Genomic DNA, 16,834 nt, shown 5'->3' on the forward strand with positions numbered 1-16,834 from the left:
CCCTCTCTCCATGGTCAGTTCAACCCTCCAGGCACTCACAAAACTTCTCTCTGACCTACCCCCTGGGCAGACTATACTAGGTGGCGACTTCAATTCAACCTTGGACCCGACCTTAGATGTAGACGGCCCACTCACCACATATAGACATACACTGGCAACCAAAATTAAGGGGTAGTTATCTGCCTCGGACTATGTGACGCCTGGCAGATATGGAATCCGAGACGGAGACAATTCACCCACACCTCAGCAACCCATGGCTCCCAATCCAGAATAGACCTGATGCTTCTTCCGAGCACAGATTGTACAACTCTCTCACACATCAAGATTCTAGCAAGAGGAATCTCTGACCATGCCCCTCTCGAGCTCATACTAGGCCCGGCCCGCCCCCGGCGTCGCCCCATGTGGCGGCTAAACGCATTGTATCTCCAAGATGAACACTTTAAGGAACAATTACGTCAGGCGCAAGCAGAATACTTCCACCTAAACGAAGGCTCGGTAACCTCAGAGGGCACTCTATGGGTGGCAGGGAAGGCAGTATTAAGAGGTATGGCTAAAAATCTCATACATCATCAGGAATGTGCCAAAACGCTACATATCACACAGCTAGAGCTCCGAGCAATAAACCTCGAAAGAGACAACGTAATAAACCCAAGCGAGAAACTGACGCAACAACTCCTCCTAATCTGAGAGGAGATATGGGGTCAATCCCTGGATGCCGCGAAACATTTATGGAGGGCCAGCACTGGAAGGATATATGGCTGGGGGCACAAGACCGGGAAGATGCTGTACTGGTTGATCTCCCGCGATCACGCCTCCAAGATCGTCCCTGAAATTTATGACGGATGGGGTCCTGGTTACGGGTCATACCGAAATTGCAAATGCTTTTGACAACTATTATCATACACTGTACCAAGCATCTACACAAATAGATTCACATCAAACACGTCAACTACTTGACGAGATCCCCTTCCCACAGTTACCTATGATAGAAGCACAGCTTTTAGAGGAAGGAACCCATTATAGAGGAAGAAATTGGGGCGGCAATCTCGACATTAAACGCAGGCAAGACGCCTGGTCCCGATGGGTTCCCCCCAGAATATTATAAGGTGGTTAGAGAAGACCTGACCCCACGTCTCCTACGCCTTTTCGCAGAAATAGGAAATGGTGGATCCTTTCCTCCTGAACTAGATACAGCCATGATCGTGGTGCTCCCCAAAACCCAGCCCCCTTCGCCTCACTGCACGGATTACAGACCAATATCATTAATTAACACAGATATTAAAATTTTCGCCTCTATCCTTGCCACTCGCATCAAAAGGGTCCTGCCGCAGCTAATCCATCCTGACCAATGTGTGGTTTATGGCAACCCGCAGTATACAACACTGTATCCGCCTGCTTCACGTAGCCTTGGCGGAGAGACGCCGGTTGCCCCAAAGCCTGGCCCTCTTGCTCATAGATTTTTAAAAGGCTTTTGATTCGGTTGACTGGGGATTCCTTCGACTTGTGCTCCGACGGGCAGGCATAGAAATTTTTTTTTAGCACTTAATTAAAGCATTATACACTAACCCTTCGGCCTGTGTACAGGTTAATGGGACCATATCCCACAGGTTCGACATCCGCAGAGGTACTCGAGAGGGATGTCCCCTATCCCCTCTTTTGTTTACCCTGGCCATTGAGCCTCTAGCCCAGATGATCAGAGCGGGCTCAGTATACAGAGGATGGAAATGGGGTCCATCTCATGAAGACAGGAAAGCTCTATATGCAGATGACCCATACGCAAATTAAGTTTTAAATACCTAGGGATCTGGGTAACCTTTCTGCCCGAATTAACATGGGCCAAAAATCTATCTCCTCTGCTAACAAGAATCAAAACGGACATGCAGAGATGGCAAACCCTCCCCTTGAATGTGATGGGGCGGGTGGCCCTATACAAAATGATGATCTTGCCAAGACTCCTATACATATTCCAAAATGTTCCCATCCTCATCCCCCACTCCTGGTTCAAAAACCTCGAAAGCATCACAGGAAGATTTCTATGGAGAGGTAATAGACATCGAGTAGTGATACAACATTGCCGGAGAGGAATGTATGATGGAGGTTTGGGTGCGTCGAATCCCTGTCTGTATTACCTGGCTACCCAATTGATATTGGTCCATGACTGGTTTAATGGGGGCTGTGAAGACCCGGCGTATAAGACAGAATTGACACTCCTGGGGTTTCCACAGGTTCTTGACATGCTGTATGGAGCATCGCTTACACGTGATATGGAGTAAACAACCAAAGTGGTCTTCCTGGCATGGCGAGCCGCATTACGCCGCACTCACTGGAATACTGTTATCACCCTCCAGACTCCGCTATGGAGAAGGAAATGGATGTATGCCTCAGCCACGCTGGAGGGATTCGCAACATGGGACCTAATAGGCATTTCCCTGGTTGGGGACATATGGAAAGGGAGGGCCATGAAATAGTTCCAAGACCTACAAGCAGAATTTCAATTAATCCAGACACAGTTCTTTGGATACCTTCAACTAAGACACGCACTGCGAACCCATCTGCCCATCACAAGCCCTATACCGGACTTTAACCCACTGGAAGCCAAAATACTCATGGGAAATATGGAGGGGAAAGGCATTTCTCAACTTTACAAAACACTAATCAACAACACTCCTGATAACTTAGTCATTTTTAGGACTAAGTGGGAATCATGGCTCGAACCTCTAGAAGAAACGGAATGGAGGGAAGCCTTGAGGGCGCCCAAGGTATTGGCAATATTGCAAGATTCCGCATGATACAATTCTATTATTTATATGGGGCCTATCTGACACCATCCAAACTACACAAAATGGGAGCCCGCCCTTCTGCCAAATGCTCAAGATGCCCGAATGAACCAGCAGACTTCTTTCACATGGTATGGACCTGTCAGAAAATACAAAAGTACTGGGAAGGGGTGATCCGAGATATAGGAAGGGCACTGGGTCAAGAAATACAAAAATCAGCCAAGCTAATCCTATTGGTTGTAAAGGAAGAAATGGTAGGAACAAGTGCTAAATGAACACTGACAGCCACGGCATTATTAGTCGCTAATAGACATATCGCTGCAGCTTGGACGTCCCCAGAAGGCCCGTTGATCCAGAAATGGAGGAAGAGGGTGGGTTGGTGTGCCAATCAGGAGAAACTGGTATTTGAGTCTAGAGCAGAGGTCTTCAAACTGGGGGGCGGGCCCCCCTAGGGGGGCCTCAAGTGATCCGGGGGGGGCAAACTCTGGCCAGAAGAAATATTATACAGATAACATGCCTTTGTTTCAAGCTGAAGCATTTTACTGCAGTTTTAAAAAGGTAACAATACCTAACTGCAATGTTTAAATAAGTTAGACATATTTAAACATTGCCATCTTTCTAAAATAATTGTGAAAAATTCTGAGGGGGGGGGCAGAAATTTTTATTTTTCAACTAGGGGGGCGCGGCATTAGAAAGTTTGAAGACCACTGGTCGAGAGGGTGCCCACACAAATTCGAAAAGATAGGGGGACGATGGTTAGAATTGATGACATAAACTAGATACGTAATAAGATACTTGGGGGGTGATTCTGACCGCGGCGGACGGCGGTCGCCGCCCGCCAAGCGGTTCCCGCCGAAACACCGCTCCGCGGTCAAAAGACCGCGGCGGTCATTCTGGCTTTCCCACTGGGCTGGCGGGCGACCGCCGAAAGTCCGCCCGCCAGCCCAGCGGGAAACACCCTTCCCACGAGGAAGCCGGCTCAGAATGGAGCCGCCGGAGTGGGAAGGTGCGACGGGTGCAGTTGCACCCGTCGCGAATTTCAGTGTCTGCAAAGCAGACACTGAAATTCTTTGTGGGGCCCTCTTACGGGGGCCCCTGCAGTGCCCATGCCATTGGCATGGGCACTGCAGGGGCCCCCAGGGGCCCCACGACACCCCATACCGCCATCCTGTTCACGGCGGGCGAACCGCCAGGAACAGGATGGCGGTATGGGCTGTCAGAATCCCCATGGCGGCGCAGCAAGCTGCGCCGCCATGGCGGATTCCCATGGGCAGCGGAAAGTCGGCGGTACACCGCCGGCTTTCCGCTTCTGGCCGCGGCTGTACCGCTGCGGTCAGAATGCCCGGCGGAGCACCGCCAGCCTGTTGGCGGTGCTACCGCCAACCTCCGCCATGGCGGTAATTACCGCCAGGGTCAGAATGACCCCCTTAATGTTTCAAGGGGAAACTACGATGGCTTGATCTGGTGATAGCAACACAACCCATTATTGATGATGGCTAACAACAATACTAAAACAGTGATAAGATGTACAAATTCCATGCGTCCTTGCCATGTACTGGAACCTGTGTTTTTTCCTTCCTTTTCCATATATGTCTCAATAAATAAATAAAAATGTGTTTATAAAAAACACTCTGTAAGATTTATGTAGCCTTTTTACTTAGAAGAAGAAAGGGAGGGTTATGTGCCACAAACTAGCAAGGCAATTCACACAGTCACGGCAAAAACAGATTTAAAAAAAACACCACTTTAAAAGAGGCCAGGCTGCCTGAAACACAGAGACTCCACAGTAAAACAGACACAGGTAGCTGAAATAAATACTTTTGAACAAATAATACTATTTACCCAGAAAAATCTCAGGGCTCCTTACCTATGTCTTTTTGCAATCCTTGAACACTGGGCTATATCAGGACACAGGGAAGATGCTGAGGCTCACAACATGGAGGTGGTTGTCGTGGGCTTCCCTCCACAAACTTAAGGGGCAAGAGCAGGTGTGGGGGGGGCGGGGCTCAGGTGCAACAGGGACTCAGAGAGCCAATCAGCTAAGTCTAGTCCCTGTGAGCCGAGGGAAAGGCAGCTGCTGCTCTATTCAGAATCTCCTTGGATTCAGACAGGCTGAATCCACACTTCCAAGCTGGCAGGATCTACCTTCCAGGTAAGGGAGAGATTGCTTAAAAAAAAAACACTGGAATACTGCTGGGCACGCACTCTGAAATCAGGCTTTTTTAAAGGCAAAAAAAAGGGGGGCATACAGTTTATAAACACAATTCAAATCACAGAAACAGATTAAAACAGTCTCCTAAAAAAACACTCTGCAAGATGTATGTAGCCTTTTTACTTAGAAGAAAAGGGGAGGAGGGTTATGTGCCACAAACTAGCAAGGCAATTCACACAGTCACAGCTAAAATACATTTAAAAGAAACACCAATTTGAAAGAGGCCAGGCTGCCTGAAACATAGAGAGTCCACAATAAAACAGAAACAGGTAGCTGAAATAAACACTTTGAACAAATAATACTATTCACACAGAAAAATCTCAGGGCTCCTTACCCAGGTCATTTTGCTATTCTTGAACACTGGGCGGTATCAGGAAACAGGGAAGAAGCTGAGGCTCACAAAATGGAGGTGGCTGTCTTGGGCTTCCCTCCACAAACTTAAGGGGCCAGAGCAGGTGTGGGGGGACGGGGCTCAGTTGCAACAGGGACTCAGAGAGCCAGTCAGCTAAGTCCCGTCCCTGTGGGCAGGGGGAAAGGCAGCTGCTGCTCTATTCAGAATCTCCTTGAATACAAACAAGCTGAATCCACACTTCCAAGCTTGCACAGTCTACTTTCCAAGTAAGGGAGAGATTGTTTCAAAAACAAACACTGGAATACTGCTGGGCGCGCACCCTGAAATCAGCTTTTTTAAAGGCAAAAAACAGGGGGGCAGACAGTTTATAAACGCAATTTAAATCACTGAAACAGATTAAAACTGTCGCCTAAAAACACACTCTGCAAGATGTATCTCAGGGCTCCTTACCCAGGTATGTTTGCTATTCTTGAACACTGGGCGGTATCAGGACACAGCGAAGATGCTGAGGCTCATAAAATGGAGGAGGCTGTGTTGGGCTTCCCTCCACAAACGTAAGGGGCCAGAGCAGGTGTGGGGGGCGGGGCTCAGGTGCAACAGGGACTCAGGGAGCCAATCAGCTACCTCCAGTCCCTGTGGGCAGGGGGAAAGGAAACTGCTGCTCTATTCAGAAACTCCTTGGATACAGACAGGCTAAATCCACACTTCCAACCTAGCAGTCTACCTTACAGGTAAGGGAGGGATTGTTTAAAAAACAAACACTGGAATACTGCTGGGCACTCACTCTGAAATTGGGCTTTTTTAATTGCAAAAAACAGGGGGGCAGACAGTTTTTAAACACAATATAAATCACAGAAACAGATTAAAACTCTCTCCTAAAAACACACCCTGGAAGATGTATGTAGCCTTTTTACTTAGAATAAAAGGGGGGTGGGGGGTTATGTGCCACAAACTAGCAAAGCAATTCACACAGTAACGGCAAAAACAAATTAAAAAAAAAACACCACTTTAAATGTGGCCAGGCTGCCTGAAACACAGAGTCCACAGAAAAAGAGACACATGTAGCTGAAATAAACACTTTTGAACAAATAGTACTATTTCCCAGAAATATCTCAGGCCTCCTTACCTAGGTCTTTTTGCAATCTTTGAACACTGAGCTGTATCAGGACACAGGAAAGATGCTGAGGCTCACAAAATGGAGGTGGCTGTCTTGGGCTTCCCTCCACAAACTTAAGGGGCCAGAGCAGGTGTGGGTCAGCGGGGCTCAGGTGCAACAGAGACTCATAGAGGCAATCAGCTAAGTCCAGTCCCTGTGGGCAGGGGGAAAGGCAGCTGCTGCTGTATTCAGAAACTCCTTGGATAAAGACAGGCTGAATCCACACTTCCAAGCTAGCAGAGTCTACTTTCCAGGTAAGGAAGAGATTGTTTAAAAAACAAACACTGGATTACTGCTGTGCGCGCACCATGAAATCGGGCTTTTTTAAAGGCAAAAAACAGGGGGCAGACAGTTTCTAAACAAACTATAAATCACAGAAACAGATTGAAACAGTCTCCTAAAAACACACTCTGCAAGATGTATGTAGCCTTTTTACTTAGAAGAAAGGGGGGGGGGGGGTGGGGGGTTATGTGCCACAAACTAGCAATGCAATTCACACAGTCACAGGAAAAACAATTTTTTTAAAAAAAATGCCACTTTAAAAGAGGCCAGTCTGCTTGAAACACAGAGAGTCTAATGTAAAACAGACACAGGTAGCTGAAATAAACACTTTTGAACAAATAATGCTATTTACCCTGAAAAATCTCAGGGCTCCTTACCTAGGTCTTTTTGCAATCCGTGAACACTGGGCTGTATCAGTACACAGCGAAGATGCTGAGGCTCATAAAATGGAGGTGGCTGTCTTCGGCTTCCCTCCACAAACTTAAGGACCAGAGCAGGTGTGGAGGGCGGGGCTCAGGAGCAACAGTGACGCAGAGAGTTAATCAGCTACGTCCAGTCCCTGTGGGCAGGGGGAAAGGCATCTGCTGCTCTATTCAGAATCTCCTTGGATACAGACAGGCTGAATCCACACTTCCAAGCTAGCAGAGTCTACTTTCCAGGTAAGGGAGAGATTGTTTAAAAAACAAACACTGGAATGCTGCTGGGCGTGGACTCTGAAATCTGGCTTTTTTAAAGGTAGAAAACAGGGGGGCAGACAGTTTTTAAACACAATTTAAATCACAGAAACAGATTTAAACAGTCTCCTAAAAACATACTCTGCTAGATGTATGTAGCCTTTTTGCTTATAAGAAAAAAGGGAGGGGGGTTAGGTGAGAAAACTAGCAAGGCAATTCACACAGTCACGGCAAAAACACATAAAAAAAACACCACTTTAAAAGAGTCCAGGCTGCCTGAAAAAGAGAGTCCACAGTTAAACAGACACAGGTAGCTGAAATAAACACTTTTGAACAAATTATACTATTTACCCAGAAAAATCTCAGGGCTCCTTACCTAGGTCTTCTTGCAATCCTTGAACACTGGGCTGTATCAGGACACAGGAAAGATGCTGAGGCTCACACAATGGAGATGGCTGTCTTGGGCTTCCCTCCACAAACTTAAGGGGCCAGAGTAGATGTGAGGGGGTGGGACTCAGGTGCAATCGGGACTCAGGGAGCCAATCAGCTACGTAAGTCCCTTTGGGCAAGGGGAAAGGAAACTGCTGCTCTATTCAGAAACTCCTTGGATTCAGACAGGCTGAATCCACACTTCCAAGCTAGCAGAGTCTACTTTCCAGGTAAGGGAGAGATTGTTTAAAAAACAAACACTGGAATACTGCTGGGCGCGCACTCTGAAACCTGGCTTTCTTAAAGGTAGAAAACAGGGGGGCAGACAGTTTTTAAACACAATTTAAATCACAGAAACAGATTTAAACAGTCTCCTAAAAACACACTATGGAAGATGTATGTAGCCTTTTTACTTCGAAGAAAATGGGGGGGGGGTTATGTGCCACAAACTAGCAAGGCAATTCACACAGTCACAGCAAAAACACATTTAAAAAAAACACCACTTTAAAAGAGTCCAGGCTGCCTGAAACATAGAGGGTGCACAATAAAACAGAAACAGGTAGCTGAAATAAACACTTTTGAACAAATAATACTATTCACCCAGAAAAATCTCAGGGCTCCTTACCTAGGTATTTTTGCTAATCTTGAACACTGGGCTGTATCAGGACACAGGGAAGATGCTGAGGCTCACAAAATGGAGGTGGCTGTCTTGGGCTTCCCTCCACAAACTTAAGGGGCCAGAGCAGGTGTGGGACGGCGGGGCTCAGGTGCAACAGGGACTCAGAGAGCCAATCAGCTAAGTCCAGTCCCTGTGGGCACGGGGAAAGGCAGCTGCTGGTCTATTCAGAAACTCCTTGGATACAGACAGGCTGAATCCACCCTTCCAAGCTAGCAGTCTACTTTCCAGGTAAGGGAGATATTGTTTAAAAAACAAACACTGAAATACTGCTGGGCGCGCACTCTGAAATCAGGCTTTTTTAAAGGCAAAAAAAAGGGGGGCATACAGTTTTTAAATACAATTCAAATCACAGAAACAGATTAAAACAGTCTCCTAAAAAAAACACTCTGCAAGATGTATGTAGCCTTTTTACTTAGAAGAAAAGGGGAGGAAGGTTATGTGCCACAAACTAGCAAGGCAATTCACACAGTCACAGCAAAAATACATTTAAAAAAAACACCACTTTGAAAGAGGCCAGGCTGCCTGAAACATAGAGAGTCCACAATAAAACAGAAACAGGTAGCTGAAATAAACACTTTGAACAAATAATACTATTCACACAGAAAAATCTCAGGGCTCCTTACCCAGGTCTTTTTGCTATTCTTGAACACTGGGCGGTATCAGGAAATAGGGAAGATGCTGAGGCTCACAAAATGGAGGTGGCTGTCTTGGGCTTCCCTCCACAAACTTAAGGGGCCAGAGCAGGTGTGGGGGGACGGGGCTCAGGTGCAACAGGGACTCAGAGAGCCAGTCAGCTAAGTCCAGTCCCTGTGGGCAGGGGGAAAGGCAGCTGCTGCTCTATTCAGAATCTCCTTGAATACAAACAAGCTGAATCCACACTTCCAAGCTTGCAGAGTCTACTTTCCAAGTAAGGGAGAGATTGTTTCAAAAACAAACACTGGAATACTGCTGGGCGCGCACTCTGAAATCAGGCTTTTTTAAAGGTAGAAAACAGGGGGGCAGACAGTTTTTAAACGCAATTTAAATCACTGAAACAGATTAAAACAGTCTCCTAAAAACACACTCTGCAAGATGTATCTCAGGGCTCCTTACCCAGGTATTTTTGCTATTCTTGAACACTGGGCGGTATTAGGACACACCGAAGATGCTGAGGCTCATAAAATGGAGGTGGCTGTGTTGTGCTTCCCTCCACAAACTTAAGGGGCCAGAGCAGGTGTGGGGGGCGGGGCTCAGGTGCAACAGGGACTCAGGGAGCCAATCAGCTACATCCAGTCCCTGTGGGCAGGGGGAAAGGAAACTGCTGCTCTATTCAGAAACTCCTTGGATTCAGACAGGCTGAATCCACACTTCCAAGCTAGCAGAGTCTACTTTCCAGGTAAGGGAGAGATTGTTTAAAAAACAAAAACTGGAATACTGCTGGGCGCGCACTCTGAAATCTGGCTTTCTTAAAGGTAGAAAACAGGGGGGCAGACAGTTTTTAAACACAATTTAAATCACAGAAACAGATTTAAACTGTCTCCTAAAAACACACTATGGAAGATTTATGTAGCCTTTTTATTTAGAAGACAAAAGTTGGGGGTTAGGTGTCACAAAGTAGCAAGGCAATTCATACAGTCACGGCAAAAACACATTAAAAAAAACACCACTTTAAAAGAGGCCAGGCTGCCTGAAACATAGAGAGTCCACAGTTAAACAGACACAGGTAGCTGAAATAAACACTTTTGAACAAATAATACTATTTACCCAGAAAATTCTCAGGGCTCCTTACCTAGGTCTTTTTGCAATCCTTGAACACTGGGCTGTATCAGGACACAGGGAAGATGCTGAGGTTCACAAAATGGATGTGGCTGTCTTGGGCTTCCCTCCACAAAGTTAAGGGGCCAGAGCAGGTGTGGGACGGAGGGGCTCAGGTGCATTTGGGACTCAGAGAGCCAATCAGCTAAGTCCAGTCCCTGTGGGCACGGGGAAAGGCAGCTGCTGGTCTATTCAGAATCTCCTTGGATACAGACAGGCTGAATCCACCCTTCCAAGCAAGCAGAGTCTACTTTCCAGGTAAGGGAGATATTGTTTAAAAAACAAACACTGGAATACTGCTGGGTGCGCACTCTGAAATTAGGCTTGCTTAAAGGCAAAAAACAGTTGGGCAGACAGTTTTTAAACACAATTCAAATCACAGAAATAGATTAAAACAGTCTCCTAAAAACACACTCTGCAAGATGCATGTAGCCTTTTTACTTAGAAGTAAAGGGGGGGGGGGCTATGTGCCACAAACAACCAAGGCAATTCACACAGTCACGGCAAAAACGGATTTAAAAAAAACACCACTTTAAAAGAGGCCAAGCTGCCTGAAACACAGAGAGTCCACAGTAAAACAGACACAGGTTGCTGAAATAAACACTTTTGAACAAATAATACTATTTACCCAGATAAATCTCAGGGCTCCTTACCTAGCTCTTTTTGCAATCTTTGAACACTGGGCTGTATCAGGACACAGGAAAGATGCTGAGGCTCACAAAATGGAGGTGGCTGTCTTGGGCTTCCCTCCACAAACTTAAGGGGCCAGAGCAGGTGTGGGTCAGCGGGGCTCAGGTGCAACAGAGACTCATAGAGGCAATCAGCTAAGTCCAGTCCCTGTGGGCAGGGGGAAAGGCAGCTGCTGCTCTATTCAGAAACTCCTTGGATAAAGACAGGCTGAATCCACACTTCCAAGCTAGCAGAGTCTACTTTCCAGGTAAGGAAGAGGTTGTTTAAAAAACAAACACTGGATTACTGCTGTGCGCGCACCATGAAATCGGGCTTTTTTTAAAGGCAAAAAACAGGGGGCAGACAGTTTCTAAACAAACTATAAATCACAGAAACAGATTAAATCCGTCTCCTAAAATCACACTCTGCAATATGTATATGGCCTTTTTACTTAGAAGAAAAAAGGGGGGGTTATGTGCCACAAACTAGCAATGCAATTCACACAGTCACAGGAATTTTTTTTTTTTTTTTAAAATACCACTTTAAAAGAGGCCAGTCTGCTTGAAACATAGAGAGTCTACAGTAAAACAGACACAGGTAGCTGAAATAAACACTTTTGAATAAATAATGCTATTTACCCTGAAAAATCTCAGGGCTCCTTACCTAGGTCTTTTTGCAATCCTTGAACACTGGGCTGTATCAGTACACAGCGAAGATGCTGAGGCTCATAAAATGGAGGTGGCTGTCTTGGGCTTCCCTGCACAAACTTAAGGACCAGAGCAGGTGTGGAGGGCGGGGCTCAGGTGCAACAGGGACGCAGAGAGTTTATCAGCTACGTCCAGTCCCTGTGGGCAGGGTAAAAGGCATCTGCTGCTCTATTCAGAATCTCATTGGATACAGACAGGCTGAATCCACACTTCCAAGCTAGCAGAGTCTACTTTCCAGGTAAGGGAGAGATTGTTTAAAAAACAAACACTGGAATGCTGCTGGGCATGCACTCTGAAATCTGGCTTTTTTAAAGGTAGAAAACAGGGGGGCAGACAGTTTTTAAACACAATTTAAATCACAGAAACAAATTTAAACAGTCTCCTAAAAACATACTCTGCTAGATGTATGTAGCCTTTTTACTTATAAGAAAAAAGGGAGGGGGGTTAGGGGCGAAAACTAGCAAGGCAATTCACACAGTCACAGCAAAAACACATTAAAAAAAAACACCAGTTTAAAAGAGTCCAGGCTGCCTGAAAAAGAGAGTCCACAGTTACACAGACACAGGTAGCTGAAATAAACACTTTTGAACAAATTATACTATTTACCCAGAAAAATCTCAGGGCTCCTTACCTAGGTCTTCTTGCAATCCTTGAACACTGGGCTGTATCAGGACACAGGGAAGATGCTGAGGCTCACACAATGGAGATGGCTGTCTTGGGTTTCCCTCCACAAACTTAAGGGGCCAGAGTAGATGTGAGGGGGTGGGACTCAGGTGCAATCGGGACTCAAGGAGCCAATCAGCTACGTGAGTCCCTTTGGCCAGGGGGAAAGGAAACTGCTGCTCTATCCAGAAACTCCTTGGATTCAGACAGGCTGAATCCTCACTTCCAAGCTAGCAGAGTCTACTTTCCAGGTAAGGGAGAGATTGTTTAAAAAACAAACACTGGAATACTGCTGGGCGCGCACTCTGAAATCTGGCTTTCTTAAAGGTAGAAAACAGGGGGGCAGACAGTTTTTAAACACAATTTAAATCACAGAAACAGATTTAAACAGTCTCCTAAAAACACACTATGGAAGATTTATGTAGCCTTTTTACTTAGAAGAAAAGGGGGGGGGGAGGTTATGTGCCACAAACTAGCAAGGCAATTCACACAGTCACAGCAAAAAATCATTTAAAAAAAACACCACTTTAAAAGAGGCCAGGCTGCCTGAAACATAGAGGGTCCACAATAAAACAGAAACAGGTAGCTGAAATAAACACTTTTGAAAAAATAATACTATTCACCCAGAAAAATCTCAGGGCTCCTTACCTAGGTATTTTTGCTAATCTTGAACACTGGGCTGTATCAGGACACAGGGAAGATGCTGAGGCTCACAAAATGGAGGTGGCTGTCTTGGGCTTCCCTCCACAAACTTAAGGGGCCAGAGCAGGTGTGGGACGGCGGGGCTCAGGTGCAACAGGGACTCAGAGAGCCAATCAGCTAAGTCCAGTCCCTGTGGGCACGGGGAAAGGCAGCTGCTGGTCTATTCAGAATCTCCTTGGACAAGACAGGCTGAAACCACCCTTCCAAGCTAGCAGTCTACTTTCCAGGTAAGGGAGATATTGTTTAAAAAACAAACACTGAAATACTGCTGGGCGCGCACTCTGAAATCAGGCTTTTTTAAAGGCAAAAAAAAGGGGGGCATACAGTTTTTAAACACAATTCAAATCACAGAAAAAGATTAAAACAGTCTCCTAAAAAAACACTCTGCAAGATTTATGTAGCCTTTTTACTTAGAAGAAAAGGGGAGGAGGGTTATGTGCCACAAACTAGAAAGGCAATTCACACAGTCACAGCAAAAATACATTAAAAAAAACACCACTTTGAAAGAGGCCAGGCTGCATGAAACATAGAGAGTCCACAATAAAACAGAAACAGGTAGCTGAAATAAACACTTTGAACAAATAATACTATTCACACAGAAAAATCTCAGGGCTCCTTACCCAGGTCTTTTTGCTATTCTTGAACACTGGGTGGTATCAGGACACAGCGAAGATGCTGAGGCTCATAAAATGGAGGTGGCTGTGTTGGTCTTCCCTCCACAAACTTAAGGGGCCAAAGCAGGTGTGGGGGGCGGGGCTCAGGTACAACAGGGACTCAGGGAGCCAATCAGCTACCTCCAGTCCCTGTGGGCAGGGGGAAAGGAAACTGCTGCTCTATTCAGAAACTCCTTGGATTCAGACAGGCTGAATCCACACTTCCAAGCTAGCAGAGTCTACTTTCCAGGTAAGGGAGAGATTGTTTAAAAAACAAACACTGGAATACTGCTGGGCGCGCACTCTGAAATCTGGCTTTCTTAAAGGTAGAAAACAGGGGGGCAGACAGTTTTTAAACACAATTTAAATCACAGAAACAGATTTAAACAGTCTCCTAAAAACACACTATGGAAGATTTATGTAGCCTTATTATTTAGAAGACAAAAGTGGGGGGTTAGGTGCCACAAAGTAGCAAGGCAATTCATACAGTCACGGCAAAAACACATTAAAAAAAACACCACTTTAAAAGAGGCCAGGCTGCCTGAAACATAGAGAGTCCACAATAAAACAGAAACAGGTAGCTGAAATAAACACTTTTGAACAAATAATACTATTCACCCAGAAAAATCTCAGGGCTCCTTACCCAGGTCTTTTTGCTATTCTTGAACACTGGGAGGTATCAGGAAACAGGGAAGATGCTGAGGCTCACAAAATGGAGTTGGCTGTCTTGGGCTTCCCTCCACAAACTTAAGGGGCCAGAGCAGGTGTGGGGGGACGGGGCTCAGGTGCAACAGGGACTCAGAGAGCCAATCAGCTAAGTCCAGTCCCTGTGGGCAGGGGGACAGGCAGCTGCTGCTCTATTCAGAATCTCCTGGATACAAACAGGCTGAATCCACACTTCCAAGCTAGCAGGGTCTACTTTCCAGGTAAGGGAGAGATTGTTTCAAAAACAAACAATGGAATACTGCTGGGCGCGCACTCTGAAATCAGAGAATTTTAAAGGTAAAGATCAGGGGGGCAGACAGTTTTTAAACACAATTTAAATCACAGAAACAGATTAAAACAGTCTCCTGAAAACACACTCTGCATGATGTATATAGCCTTTTTACTTATAAGAAAAAAGGGGGGGGGGGGGGAGTTATGTGCCACAAACTAGCAATGCAATTCACACAGTCACAGCAAAAATGAATAAAAATAAAAAAAACTTTAAAAGAGGCCAGTCTGCCTGAAACACAAAGAGTCTACAGTAAAACAGACACAGGTAGCTGAAATAAACACTTTTGAAGAAATAATACTATTTACCCAGAAAAATCTCAGGGCTCCTTACCAAGGGCTTTTTGCAATCCTTGAACACTTGGCTGTATCTGGACACAGGGAAGATGCTGAGGCTCACAAAATGGAGGTGGCTCTCTTCGGCTTCCCTCCACAAACTTAAGGGGCCAGAGCAGGTGTGGGGGGCGGGGCTGAGGTGCAACAGGGACTCAGAGAGCCAATCAGCTACGTCCAGTCCCTGTGGGCAGGGGTAAAGGCATCTGCTCCTCTATTCAGAATCTCCTTGGATACAGACAGGCTGAGTCCACACTTCCAAGCTAGCAGAGTCCACTTTCCAGGTAAGGGAGAGATTGTTTAAAAAACAAGCACTGGAATACTGCTAGGCGTGCACTCTGAAATCTGGCTTTTTTAAAGGCAAAAAACAGTGGGGCAGACTGTTAATAAACACAATTTCAATCACAGAAACAGATTAAAACAGTCTCCTAAAAACACACTCTGCAAGATGTATATAGCCTTTTCACTTACAAGAAAAAGGTGGGGGTATGTGCCACAAACTAGCAAGGCAATTCACACAGTCACTGCAAAAATCGAATAAAAAAAAAAACACCACTTTAAAAGAGGCCAGGCTGCCTGAAACATAGAGAGTCCTCCGTAAAACAGACACAGGTAGCTGAAATAAACACTTTTGAACAAATAATACTATTCACCCAGAATAATCTCAGGGCTCCTTACCTAGGTCTTTTTGCAATCCTTGAACACTGGGCTGTATCAGGACACAGGGAAGATGCTGAGGCTCACAAATTGGAGGTGGCTGTCTTGGGCTTTCCTCCACAAACTTAAGGGGTCAGAGCAGGTGTGGTGGGACGGGGCTCAGGTGCAACAGGGACTCAGAGAGCCAATCAGCTAAGTCCAGTCCCTGTAGGCAGGGGGAAAGGCAGCTGCTGCTCTATTCACATCCTCCTTGGATACAGACAGGCTGAATCCACACTTCCAAGCTAGCAGAGTCTACTTTCCAAGTAAGGGAGAGATTGTTTCAAAAACAAGCACTGGAATACTGCTGGGCGCACACTCTGAAATTGGGCATTTTTAAAGGCAAAGATTAGGGGGGAGACAGTTTTTAAACACAATTTAAATCACAGAAACAGATTAAAACCGTCTCCTAAAAACACACTCTGCAAGGTGTAGGTACCCTTTTTACTTAGAAAAAAAAGGGGGGGAGATATGTGCCACAAACTATCAAGGCAATTCACACAGTCACAGCAAAAACACATTTAAAAAAAACACCACTTTACAAGAGGCCAGGCTGCCTGAAACACAGAGTCCACAGTAAAACAGACACAGATAGCTGAAATAAACACTTTTGAACAAATAATACTATTTACCCAGAAAAATCTCAGGGCTCCTTACCTAGGTCTTTTTGCAATCCTTGAACACTGGGCTGTATCAGGAAACAGGGAAGATGCTGAGGCTCACAAACTGGAGGTGGCTGTCTTGGCCTTCCCTCCACAAACTTAAGGGGCCAAAGCAGGTGTGGGGGGGTGGGGCTGAGGTGCAACAGGGACTTAGAGAGCCAATCAGCTAAGTCCAGTCCCTGTGGGCAGAGTGAAAGGCAGCTGCTGCTCTATTCAAAATCTGCTTGGATACAGACAGGCAGAATCCACACTTCCAAGCTAGCAGAGTCTACTTTTCAGGTAAGGGAGAGATTGTTTAAAAAACAAACACTGGAATACTGCTGGGCGCGCACTCTGAAATAGGGGTTTTTAAAGGTAGAAAACAGGGGGGCAGACAGTTTTTAAACACAATTTAAATCACA

This window comes from Pleurodeles waltl, chromosome 11 (genome assembly GCF_031143425.1).
Source record: "Pleurodeles waltl isolate 20211129_DDA chromosome 11, aPleWal1.hap1.20221129, whole genome shotgun sequence".
Classification (NCBI taxonomy): domain Eukaryota; kingdom Metazoa; phylum Chordata; class Amphibia; order Caudata; family Salamandridae; genus Pleurodeles; species Pleurodeles waltl.